This window comes from Gavia stellata, chromosome 1, assembly GCF_030936135.1.
Source record: "Gavia stellata isolate bGavSte3 chromosome 1, bGavSte3.hap2, whole genome shotgun sequence".
Classification (NCBI taxonomy): domain Eukaryota; kingdom Metazoa; phylum Chordata; class Aves; order Gaviiformes; family Gaviidae; genus Gavia; species Gavia stellata.
In genome coordinates, this window is record NC_082594.1 from 46,308,053 (window position 1) to 46,321,299 (window position 13,247).

Below are 13,247 nucleotides of genomic sequence, written 5' to 3' on the forward strand. Positions count from 1 at the left end.
CTCCTCCTCTTTTCGGTTCAAGGTTGAACCTGTTAGCAGCCTTCAGAGAATTATGGAGAGCTGTAGGAGCTGGGAAATATGGAGAGCTGGGATCATAGTCTGCAGACGGGATGAGTGGGTGACGGGCACTGAGCATCCCGACGCGGAAGGCCACGGTGGTAATTGGGAGTTCCTGGCTCCCAGGCCTGTGGTCAGACCACAGGGTTGGTTCAGCCCTGTTCCCTGCTTTCCCCCCGCGTCCCTTCTGCCCCCACCCCGCACCCGCAGCCAGCGGTAATAACCGAAACATACCTCCGAGGAAGACCAAGTTACCCAACTTGTTCAACGAGCTCCTGCTGTAGGTTTCTTCCCTTACCCCACCTCTGAATATAAACAACGTGTATCTGTGCTGTGATGCTGCTGCAAAATGCAGCTCTGAATTCTGTATTAAACTGATTTGAGCCAGCTTTAGTGGTCAGTATAATGCTCCATCTATGAAAAACATTTTCTACTTTTAAAAAATACCTCGTTTTGTAATGGAAATAGGCCCTTACTTAAGGGAATGCGGGTGCTGTTAAGGAGGGTTTGTTGTGAATGCAGAGCTGAAGGAGACACAGTGTAAGCTTTCAAGATGACTCCAAATGTCTTCATAAATGTAGTACTAAGAAACATGCCTGTTTAAATATGATCTATTCAAATGATTTGCAGAATTCTGTAGCCAAAAAAATACATCAGTCTCTCTTCCCAAAATGTCAAAAGTTTTTGTTGCTAGGCACTGTAGGTACTGAGTGGTTTTTTCTTTCTTTCTTTTTTTTTTTTTTTTGGGAGCCTGGAAATTGAAAACAACTTCTGGCACCAAGTCACGGTCTGGATGATGCTGTATACTTCCATGCAAATATGCTTCACGGTCCTTCACGGTCCACGGGTGCCATTATGAAATTCTGTTCCCATCCTTCCCCTTCCTACTCTGCAAAAAAAACCCCTAAAATCCACCCCCCTCCCCCCCCAAAAATCCAAAACAACCCCAAAAACCAAAACCGAGCTTGAATAGCAGTATAAGTAAGGGCTTTAACTGAAATGTTGGGTATTTGCATAAGAGTAGGAGACAACCTGGAGGACTGTCTTCAAACCTGGAGGACTGTCTTCGTCTATGCGCCGATGCAGCCAGGAAAAACAGAAAAACACCATGTTAATTAAATTGTTTTTCTCCCAGATGCCAAGTGAATTGAAAGATGTGCCGTAACTTGTATACCTATGAGATCTCATTGTGTTTTGGTGCATGCGTAGGGCTTCAGAGAAACAGTTAACCAGGGAGAAGACGGGCTTACCACACAGCATGACTGCACCCTAAAGAAAGCAAATGTATTTACACACTTGTTTAAATTAATATTCCTGCCCCACCCAGATAATCATGATAATGAGGGTTTTATTTTTTTAATTAAATTGCAGCTCAAATGTACAAGCCGAATTTAGTGTGATGTTGCGTTGCATGTAAGTAGTCAAAATAAGATGGTATTTACACATTCTTATATGGAGACCTCTCTTCTTAATTACCGTTCACTTCATGCTCTTTCACTTTACAGATTTTTAAAATCAGTTTTGTATTTTATGCACTGTATGCCCCTTCTCAGGTTGTTTTGTTTTTTTTTTTTTCTTTCTGCATAAGGTCAACTCTTTCTTGATCCTTTTTGCATCTCTACTTTTGTCTTTTCCCTCATTTCCCTCTTGCTCATGCTATGTTTTTTTCCATTTTAGAAGCATTCTTTCTTTTTTTCCCTGTTTTTTTTTCTTTAGGTGTTGAGGAACCTATGTACTTCACCACCACCACCACCTCACCAGTGCTATATGGTTGTCTTCCTTTTCATAGTGCTGCATCATCTTTCGTCTCAAGTTCTCGCCATGGTGACATACATTAGGAGCTGATGACAGGTGCAAAGACACCACCACTGCCAGTTGTGATCCCCTGATTCTTTAGTTACTGGTTTTAATTATTTTTTTTAAAGGAAGGTGTCCATGTTCTCGTGTTTTCCCATACAGTGACTGGCTTCTTTCTTCTTCTTCATGGTCTGGAGGATAGCAATGGGAGCGAGTCCTGCAGTGGCAGCCCTGCTCTTCCCACCCCATTCACCTGCTGGAGCTGCAGAGCTTTGGCGCAGCCCCCCTGCCCCTTGCCTAGGGCAGGAGCAGCGCTGAGGTCTGGCGAGGAAGGGCAGGGAGGACTCGGCTCTTTCCTCATGTCCATGAGGTTGCAGCAGTGAGAAAGGCAACCCTGCTCTGCTACGGTGTTGAAGGGAGGGCATGGACCACAGTCTCAGCTTTCATTATGGGCATGGCATCTTGTCTCCTTCTTAACGCAGGTTAGAGGGGGACGCTTTAGCAACAGGCAGAGGGAAGGTTTTCTGGCTAGTGATGCCCCATGGGGACCAGAAAGGCAGCCGCACGCCTGAAAGCGTGCGATACCGTTTGCCATCCCTCTGAACGGTGGTTTTTAAATGCCTGCTTGTGGATGACCTGCTTTCCACTAAGGGCTCCATCTCCTGTGTTATGACTTTGCAGAGTTTTTTGGGTGCGGTTTACTTTGAAGTTTGAGGCAAAAATGAAATGCTGAACAGTAATAGCTCTACCTAGTCAGCGTTCTGTGCTGTGTGTTTAATGTAAGTCTGTACGGCTTGTGGGAAAACTCCAGTTGTGCTGGGAGCATCTGAAATGCTCTGCTGTTTCATCTTGCACACTGTCTGGGGGGAAAAAAAACCCAGCCTCTCCCAGTCTCCTTCCAAGCTCCTCAGCCCCTCCTACCAAAACACTCAGAAGTAGTAATAACATACCAAAAATGAATTGCACTTGAATTTTGTGGTTAAGACTTCAGGCTTTATTTTTGTTGTGATTTAAGACCTGTAATTGTATGATGCTAATTCCAACTTCAGATGCTCACAGAAATGCATTGATCAAGCTCTGTATGAAAATCACCTAGTTGATTTTTGTCCCCGTTGGTCAGTTCAGAAGCTTTCTTTTTTAATGGTCATAAACCTTGTGTTTTCTGCATATATGTATTTGATCTGTCTGACCATGTATCCTTGCTTTTGGACTGGGCAGCTCTTCTCTCCCATTCTGGTGCTGGTAGTTGGCAGCAGTATTGTCTCTCATGCTCCGTTTTATTGGCTTAACGGAACCAAGTTCTCCTGTTCTCCTTATATAGGTCCTTATCTTTTCCTCATCATATTCCTCTTTCTCTGCAACTCTGCTAATTTGAATCTTTCTTAAATAAAGAATGGCCTGCCCTTGTTTACAGAGATTGGGAAGACCTCAGTGGCAGAGGGGGGTTGTGGGCACAGGCATGAAACTCTTTTTTTCTCAAGCATGCTTCTTGGGTGACTTGGGGTCACCAGGAGACAGGTATGGTGTGTTGCTGTTCTCCAGGCTTTTGAGTTCTGCATGTTTAAAGAATCCTTTTTGTAGAGTACGATGAGATTCAGATTGCAGTATACCCTTTGGAGCTGAAGTGGTAACGACCATTAGTCTTATTAAAGTACAGTTACATTGGTAAAAGGAGTGGCATGATGGCTTCTATATTTGAGCGCATTAATCACTGAACAATGTTCCTGTTCACATTTCTAATGCTAAATCTAATTGCAAGGTTGATAGCTTGTCATTTTTTTTTCCCCTGCTTATTTCTGTGATGCTATTTAAAATTCATTTTCAGGTTCATTATTCTGGTAGAGTTTAAAATGGTTGCTAGCTATTTTGAGACCTGTAGCTTCAGTGATTTACTACGATGATTAGGGATGGTCAAGAATAACTTGGCAAGGACACTATTTAGAAGTGCTGATTTGTTGAAATTATACCTTTTTGTGTCAATACTGAAACCTGAGCAAGAGCCTTTTGGGTAACCTCTCTTGATGCTCTGGGGGTGAATTTCAGGCCCTGACAGGAGGAGGGCTGGTGTTGGGGCAGTCACCTGCGAGATGGTGGGCATGATCACACTGCTGGCTTGGGAGCTGGGGGAAGGCAGATTCTGAACCATGTTTTATCCTGCACGCCAGCGAGTGCCGTGACTAGCTGTGTTCTGCCTCCCGCGTTATCTCCCCCTGCCTCTGACCCATTTCTGAAGGTCTTGGTTGGACTCGATGATCTTACAGGTCTTTTCCAACCTTAATGATTCTGTGATTCTGTCTTGACTCATGTCAGTGAGGATGTTCTTGGGGGCTGTAAGTGTTATTTGTCAGAGGGCTGATGTTTGATAGGTTTAACTGCTGCGACACCTTAAAAAATTCTGTTCTCTCGTGTGCCAACAGTTTGGTGGTTGTGCAGCCAAGCAGCCACTGATGAGCAACTCCTCTGCTTTGTTTTCATTGTGCTCAGGGTGTAGGCAGCATCCATTTCTTTAAATCTCTGACTCTTCTTCCTTGTTTACCTGCACAATGTGCTCATTCTCCATAGTTCAGTTGACGTAACCCATCGGTTTGGGAGTTTACTCTTCTTGGCAACTGGTCACCGATCGGGGCATGTTGCCTTGGTGTTGGTGTCAGTTCTGTTCATTACCTTGCTGCTACTTGTTCCTTCTGCTCTGTTGCTTTCTTCCTTTTCCTTACCTGCCTGTTTCTTGGACTTTCCAGACCTCTGAACGCTGACCTGATAATTGGACGTGTTTTGTTGTTTAACAAGTAGTTCCTCTTCTCGCAATGGGACTTTAACCTGCGGCCTCTTGCATGCAGAAGAAATGATGCCTTTTCAAGTCCTTGGTGTTTTGGTGCTAATGTGACACTCAAATATTAACTGAATAAAACTGACACATCTAGCCCGCTTTCCCTTGATTGCATGGGAAGGAAAAAGGGGCATTGCATGGAAAGAAAAAGTAAACGCCCCTCCCGAGGTTGCATCCCCAGCATGAAGCTCTACCTTGGCCACTTGTGCAGGAGCGGGTGCGGAGGTGAGGTTGTCTGTTCTCTGTCCTTCCCAGCCCCCTTCGCTCATCTGCCACCATATCGTGTCCCCATCATTGTTGTCGTGTCACGTCCCCCCGCAGCCAAACGGCCCCCACTGTGGCACATCGCACGTCAGGCTTTGGGGCATAGCCTTCACAGTGCGAGACACTTGGGATCTTTCGGATGCGGCAATACGGAACACGCAGCCTGCATGGGGAATACCTTGTTCAAATATTTTCCTTGAATGAAGCCATGTTTACAAACTGATAAGAAATACTAGCATCCTAGAGACCTTCAAAACAGAAGGTTGTGGGGATTCTTGGGTTTGTTTTACTTTTTAAAGTATGTATTAAAAGCAGTTGTTGTTTTCTTTGTGGATTTTTTTCTAATGATTTTTAAATGATGGAGTAATTGTTACCTCCAGTGAGTATGTGTCAAAAAAAAACCAACAAAAAAGAGTTTAAAGTCTATTAAATTGCTTTTCCATACTGTGAAACTCTGATACCAGTACCTTGACTTACAAAGCCTTCGAATGACAGGGCTGTGCGTAGCTTATGAATTAAGTAACTCTGCGTACCTTTTCCTGTGGCTTCCAGCTGAAGGGAGCAAGCGCGCAAGAGGGCACATTCTTTTGTTGTTGATAGCATTCCGCCTTAACGAGAAGGAATTTCTTGCCTATTGTTTATGAAGTGGAAAGAGATCACAAGTTGTATAATCCCTCTTTATATCGTTGGATTATTTTATTTTGTTTTTAACCTTGCTCTTGCTATTCGGTTGATCTGCAGCAGGTGCAGCGAGTGGGTGCTGTAATACACCGCACCTATAGTTTGTTATATATTGGTGTGAGCTGGGGGGGTGGAGAGGAAGGGGAGGAATGCAAAGGCGAGACACCACCCCCCCCAAGTGAGGAAGCAGCAGAGCTGAATATGGTTTGGTTTCTGTCTCTCCGGAGCTTTGCTCAGCAACCAAACCCCCACTCCAGGTGCAGTATTCCCTCATCGGTCTGTGAGCATAGAAACGGTGCGTCCCTCCTCTTCTTCCTCCCCTGCCAAGAGTTTCTGGGTGGTGAATGTCAGTAGCTGGAGTTATTTTTAAAGGCAAGAGGTGAGGCTTGTCGTGCAAAGCTAGGAAGAGGGCGTTTGTTTGCTGAGCAGAGCTGACATCAAAGTGGAGATTGCTGCCTACTGGCTCGCCACTGCCTTATGCCAGGTAATCTTTAACGTACCCCTCAGTCACCGAGATCGCAACCCAGCCTGCCTGTGTGCATGAGAAACGACCTGCGTTTATGATCCAGAAGATTGCTTTTTCAGTGTTATTTCCATGAGCTGGACTTTGACATTTAAAGGCTCGCACTAATCATCTTGCAAAACCTGCTTAGTGCTTTTAACTAAGCAACTGCTTTCTGCTTCTCTTCGCAGGATAATATAAATGTTTTTCTGAAAGCGTGCGAAAATATTGGACTGAAAGAAGCACAGCTTTTTCACCCAGGAGATCTTCAGGACTTGTCCAATCGAGTTACAGTCAAGTGAGTTTTGTGGTTTTGTTTTTTCCCTCTCCTTCTCCCTCTAAGCTGTTTCACAGTCCTTTTATTTTTTTTTTTTTTTTCTTAAAATGTTTGCCTATGGAAAGTTCTTCTTTTAATCTGGTACAAGCAGTTCTGAGTACTGTGGTGAGGATTTAAGCATTGTTAAGGCTGGTAGATAAGATTGCACAAAATTTAATTTAAAAAATTAAGTAGTAGTATACTTTACAAGCAAACTAATTGTTAATGAATATTTACAGCATTTAATAAATGAGACGGAAGATGTTCAGGTTATTTTAAACTTGGAGCAAAATTAACTGTTAAATGAGATTGAAAGCATCGCTTCCCTTTACGCTTTGAGATTACAGATGTAAAATCTGAAAGGCTGAGGTGGTACTTCTGATACTTATCTGAATGGCTCTGAGACTCGGGTACGGTGTTCCTAAAGGACCACTGGTCTTGCCACTCTGAATGTTAATCAGGTGTTTGTCACCAAATGTCATATCTCCTGTCAAGGAGTGTGTGTGTGTGTGAGAGTAGAAACCAAGTACTGAATTGCACGAAGGGTAGTTGTCATCTTTACAGAGAAAAGCATTTTCCTGTGAAATAGTGGTTTGGTTCTGAAATACAATTAGTGGATTCTCAAATTTCAGGACTGCTGTGTCTCCTAATATGAGTTTTACTACTAGTTTCTGAGGGATTCAGGTGGAGCTTTACTATATAAACACTTAACAGGTGTTTTAAGATAAATGTGTCATGGATAAATATCATCGTGGGGCATCTTCCTTTGTTACAGTATTAGCTGCTTTTCTTGTGTTGGTACAAAGGGTGAATTTATTGTTAAGTCTCCAAAAAAAAGAAAAGCTTTAGGGAATTTTGCTGGAAACGTGTCAGGTTAAACATTAAGAATAGATGCCTGTCTTAAATAACCAGTTTATCGAAGAGGAATAGGCAATTATCCTTCTGTAAATACAAGGGAAAAATAATATTGTGCAATGAAACATAACTGCTTTAATTAGAAAGAAATCTCTTGTAGGTGGATCGGGTAGTAGCGTGTTGACATACTCTCTGCCTGGTTTCAGAATGAAGGTTTGTACCGTTTTGAGGTCTGATACTTGAGATGGCAACACGTTTTCCAATCTTTGACTCATACCCGAAACGTAATTTCTCGCTAATGTGGTGTTTAGGGACTTGGCGCCTTTCCAGGGCGCTGGTATTCTCCCCGCTGGTTCCTGTGTCATGCCGAAAGCTGGAGGGTTGGTAACCTCTGCCGCGCTTTAATTATCCACAAAACCCTTGCTAAAGTTACCTTGGTGGAGATTTGCTCGAAGGGTATAGCTGGGAAGGGTTGGAGGCTGCCGGGAGCTGGTTTTCAGCAGCGTCAATAGTGACAAGCTGAAACCCTGGGGAGGCCAAGTTAGCAAACTGTTGTGCAAGGTATGTTGTCCAACTCGTCCCTATGTTAACCGCGTTGCCCAAGTGAGGTCAGCCATGAAATTCATCCAGTGGGTCTGTAACCGGGGTTTTTTTGGGTCCTTTCAGCTCTGCCGGTTCCCTTCCCGGCTCCAGGAGCAGAGAGTAAGGCTGGAATCTGAAATCGTCATAAGGCAGTGGGGGTTTTACGTCATACCTACTTGGGAACGGATTAATTAGTGTTTTTCAAAACCCCAGATTTAACTGTTGAGCACTTCTTATGGACAGCGATGCAGGGAGTCTGGGTTAAAGTCGAAAGAGCTGCCAGCCCTGTAGCCATGCTCTTTTAATTTGTTTCAATGTAAGTTTGATTTTCCACACATTACGTATCATATGGCAGTCCCACAGTGTGTGTAAAATGCTTACAGAGTAATTCAAAACTTCTGTATCTGAGCACGCTGTAAAGTGGTAACCTAACTATGCTAGCACATTTTGACATGTTTTAGGAGTTTGGGGAGGGACGGGAGGGAAGTTTTATTCCAAGAAATGAGGGAAATAAGTTGTTTGAAGATAACTCTCTCCATTGAAAAGGTAATTATGCATCACTTGATTACCCAGAGGGCAAGCTGGTCTTCAGAGGGTTTCCAGAGGGAGTCATATGTGTGTCAGGAGAGAAATGTTGTCTGATCAGGAACTTCATCTGATCTACTTTTTTTATTATTATCATTTAATAGAAAGTACTTATTTCATATATTCAAGCTGAATTGCAAATTTCTTCAAAACTTGTAGGATTCCAGGCCTCAGAAAAGGGATACTGTTTCACATCTTGCTTTCACGTTATCCTCTGTTAACCTTGGAGTCAGCATTACAAGTAAATCATTTCTTGTCACAAAGAGGGAAAACTTTTTTTACGTGCTGATTTTTATAGAAGATTGCATTTCATTTTTGGCTTTCTAGCATTCCTAAGCAAATTCATTTTGCTGCCGTCACCTGAGGCTAATTGCCCACATCTTTAACCAGCTGCGATAGGTTGTACGGGATAACATTAACATCTGCCTGAAGCAGTGTGTATTTTGACACCTCTACAGTATTGTTGTGTTCTGCTATTGCACCACCGTTAGCATGTGCTTTTTATCTACCCAAAATAGATTAAATAAACTGTTGCTTAAACAGTCAGCTTTTCAGGCTGGGATGGCTGAGAACGGAGCGCTGGTAGGATACATGTATGTACTGCTGGGCGTAAGAAAATGCCTGATTTTCCTTGTCTGTGGAAAATAGGTAAGAAGAAGGTGCCGTTAAAAGGGTGGTTCCGCTTCTGTTGCTAAGGAGGACATGAGAGTTGTCATCTTATGTCAGAGCAAAACCAGTCTCTGACACTGGCTGGGAGGTTGCATCCCTGTCCCTGATGCACTTGGCCGTCTGTAGATTTGTCCAATTGCTCTGGTGCCTCTCATGCTGGGGAGGTCCTGCAGGAGGAACGCCTCCCCTCTGAGGATGATGAAGAGGTGTTCCCTCTGTTCCTCCTGTCTCTGCTGCCTGGCAGATGCCTGTTGTACCTTCTCCTTCTTGCTTTGTGGGAAATCATACACCCTCAGGCTGTTGGCATCTCCGAGCGCTGTCCTGGCCCACCTGGGCAGGCTCCCTTCCCAGCAGGAAAAGTTATTTTCTCCTCATACCTGGGTTCTGAGTGTGCTTGCTGCCTTTCACTGTACCTTTACTGCTAGCACTCTATCTTTCTGTCTCATCAACAATAATGTCAAGCCTTTAAGAAATACCAAACTCTTTATTTGTATGTGGTTCTTGTGTCACCTTAGTTAAGGTAAAGACCCTCTGTTACGCTTGGCTTGCCAGAAGCTGCACTAAGAAAGAATCTTCCTATGTGGTCATGAAGGCGCAACTTTCACTTGTATTTTGGTTTTTTATTGCAACTGAGATGATGCACAGGCATAATGTGAAACCTTCCTCTGTAATTAATACTAGTATCTGGGACAGGAGAGGTAAGAATCCTCTTAAATATCCAGACTCTCAGTTCCAAGTGATTATGTGATTATCCTTTTTGCAAAGAAAAAGCTCCTTAAAATTTCATTGTTTAGAAGTTTGTGTGAAGAGGCCTGGTTAAAATTACTGGTTGCTGTTCAAAGCCTTGCGAACTTTATGCTTTGCCAGATCAGCGATGAGATTAGTTGTCGGGTGATATGGAAAAATATACTGGCATGGATGGTTTCTTTTCTGCCAATGAATATGGGAGTGTGGATTAATGTCTGAGATTTATAGTTCAGTCTTTTTGTAAATCTGCAGAAGTTATTGCTCAATGGTATAGTACAGTAATGTGTCATGTGTTCCAGTAAGGATTATCCAGATGGATTTATTCCTCACATACCGTGTTCGGCAGTCATGTGCATATCTTCTTGTTTCATGGCTAGTTATTTGTGTAAATGCATATGTGTCCCTCTTCAGTTCTTTTAGTATATTTGATTTATTTTTTTACCCTAGGATTTTATTATTTTTAATCAGAGGAGATGTTATTTTAAAGCCCAGCAGCTTAGTGTTTTGGGTTGTTTTTATACTGATGCAAGGTTGTCTTAATGTTTCATTTGATTCTCTTTTAGTGCTATCAAAGTAGGAATGCAATATGAGCTTAGTGACTCTCAGTTGTCAGCACGGTTACTATTTAAAAATGTTAAGCACTTCCTTACCCAGCTCTTTAGAGGTGACACACCCAGTTGTTCCCAGCTGTGGAAGGGTTCTTAGTAAAATCATGCCATGGAATTAAAAGTGAGAGTTTCAATTCTGACTGAATTTGTTATCCCAAATACTAGTTTTAAAGGAGGCAGCCTGAACAATCAGACTGACAGCATAATTAAAATCTGTCTTGTCTTTCAAGCAAATTAATTCTTCCATCTGAAAAAAATTCTAATTCTGTAAAATGAGGTATCCGCTTAAAGAATCCCATTAAATACTAATGATAAATCCAAACAATAGTGGGTTAATAGATGAAAATATTAAGCTAGGCAAAATAATTCTCAAACAATTCACTGCCTTAATCCTAAATAGCAAACTTTTTTTAAAGCTACCATAAGCCCCTGAGTCCTGATGTTGAAGTTTTACTATATTAATGTCATTCTTAAAAAAAAAAAAAAAATCAAATTAAAATGTTTCGCTTCTATTAAATATAACCCAATAGTAATAATATTAGAGTAGGTCTTGAATGAAACTCAAAAATTGTCTCCAAAGATAGTTGGAAGTATCTCGGCACCTTGCAAAACTTGGTGTTTGGATAAGGCCTTCAACTTTTTGCTGCTCTGTACTTTTTCTTGTGTTCATTATCAATCCTGTACGCTAAATGAAGTGTAAATCTTATGAAGCAAACAGAAAACCCTCTCAGAGAAGTCTTGCTGAAGGGGGATTGAGCACATACTTGAGATGAAGTAACGAAGCTCTCAGTCTAGCCCTGGCATTTCTATCTTTTGGGTAGTTTTAACTTACCAATTTAATGCTCCTTTAGCTCAATTATTTTTCATAATTTCCTAAAGGAAAAAACAACCCTAGAAAAATTTGAATGCTGTGCTTTCTGTAGCATAAAGCTCTACATAACTAGAGCCAACTGGAGAAAAGTAACAACTGTTATCTGTCATGTTGATCCTTGTGTTCGAGCATTTCAGAAGCTGAATTTTTGAGACAGGCTCTCTATTTCAGTTCAGAGGTAATACTTTCTGAATTTAAAATATCACAAAAAAGTTGTTCAGAGATTAAATGCATTTAAAATAAGGCTTGATAAAATCGAATAGTTCCTAAGTGATATGGTCATAATGGTCATAAGCACATGTTCTGCAGCTCTTCATCCATCAGGAGCAGGATGCGTTTCATGGGGTTTTCTTATGATTAAATAAGAATGAATGATTATATCGATAATACCAACATAAACTATTTTACACATATGTACAGAAGCACTACTTGCTATATCCCAACTATTCTCCCTTACTAAGCACCCATCTCCTTTTAGGGGCTGACAAAAAGGAAGCCTTCTAGCACCAAGTTAAGCCAAACACAAAGCATACTCTAGTACCGACCTTCTTTATCCCGTAATTCAGATTACAATAACACCAGCACCTCCTTTCAGTGATGAAATTGCCTCACTTGTCTCTTTGGGTGCAGCCACTAAATGTGCAGATGTAATAGGGTTCCTGAAAATTGCAGTGAAACAGTAGCAGAGAGGGGTTGAATGCAGACGTAGCTTCTTCCAGTGCTACGTTCAGTCCTTTAGCAGCTTCCCGTTCTTCATCTGATAGGAAAATAACGGTAGACTTTAGTTTCTAATTAGAAAGGAGATTTTTAAAAAAAATTTTGGTTTTGCTCAAGTTGATGGTTTCTCATGACTTTCGTATCCTTCCTGTCTAGTCGTGGGGAATATGCCGGGTTTCCTGTTTGCTCAGGATGCTTTCTTCTGCAAGGTCAATGAAGGCAAAGTGAAATTTCTGTTCTATGTGATGAATGTTACCACTGCCAAATAGATCACTGAAGAAAGCAATCTGCATAGAAACCACTGAAAAGATGGTCTTTTTGAGTGGAAGATTGTTCTCAGTGCTCTTAGACATTCGGTTTTTGGAGAGCTTTAACTGTGAAAGCAGTACCACTTCTCAGTCTTTTGAGGAATTTTTTAGGGTTACTTTGCCAGTAAGACTCAGCTCTTTGAACTGTCTAGCCTGAGACTTACCTGGAAGGTTGAGGTGTAATGATGATACACTCCTTTGGGACTTGTATCCTATTTTGTGTTTCAAGAAGAACTGCCATGTTTTGTTCAAAGGAGGAGGAGTCAAATAACCTGAAAATGGAGACTTAAAGAGAACGCAAGTCAATTTGTGGACAGGTAGTCAGAACTGGTGTTTGCCGTTGATAATACTGAATTAATACTTAGGTCTTCTTCCATATCTATTGTATTTGCAGAGTTACTGTATCTTCCTGAAATCTTTTTTTGCTCAAGAATGTCATGCTTATAATAAGGGTGCATGTTGAAGCCGAACCTGAATTTGCTGTGCTGATTTTTTCCAAGAAATGTGCATTTTAAGGATTTGAAAAACCTAGTTCTGATTCAGCTTAAAAAAAAAAAAAAAAAACCAAAAAACACCCACCCAAAACACACAACACGGAACCACCCTTTCCTGCCTTTTTATTTTGTGTAGAATAGAAAGTTGTGGACTGGATAAAAGCCAAGTGCTTTGGTGCAAGAAGTACAATAGTAGTGAGCCCAAAACTTACACCTGTGTAAGGTCTCCAGCTTATACCTGTGTGACTGAAGAGTCAATCACCCCAAAGGCTTGGACATAAAGGTCTAAGAAACTATCTTTGAATTCAAGGTGAGATGAAAGGAATAAAAGACAGCATTTTGTGGGTGCAAAGCATTTAACCAAAAT

The 13,247-nt window shown here is 41.8% G+C and overlaps 1 protein-coding gene across 2 annotated transcripts in view; it reads left to right on the forward strand.

Moving 5' to 3' along the window:
* The window catches only part of LMO7 (LIM domain 7), a 91,888-nt gene that overhangs the window by 11,945 nt on the left and 66,696 nt on the right, over window positions 1-13,247 (forward strand). For both annotated transcript variants that reach the window (XM_059819823.1, XM_059819817.1), the window contains exon 2: window positions 6,320-6,426. The gene's annotated coding sequence lies outside the window, so the exon portion shown is untranslated. The remainder of the gene's footprint in view (window positions 1-6,319; window positions 6,427-13,247) is intronic.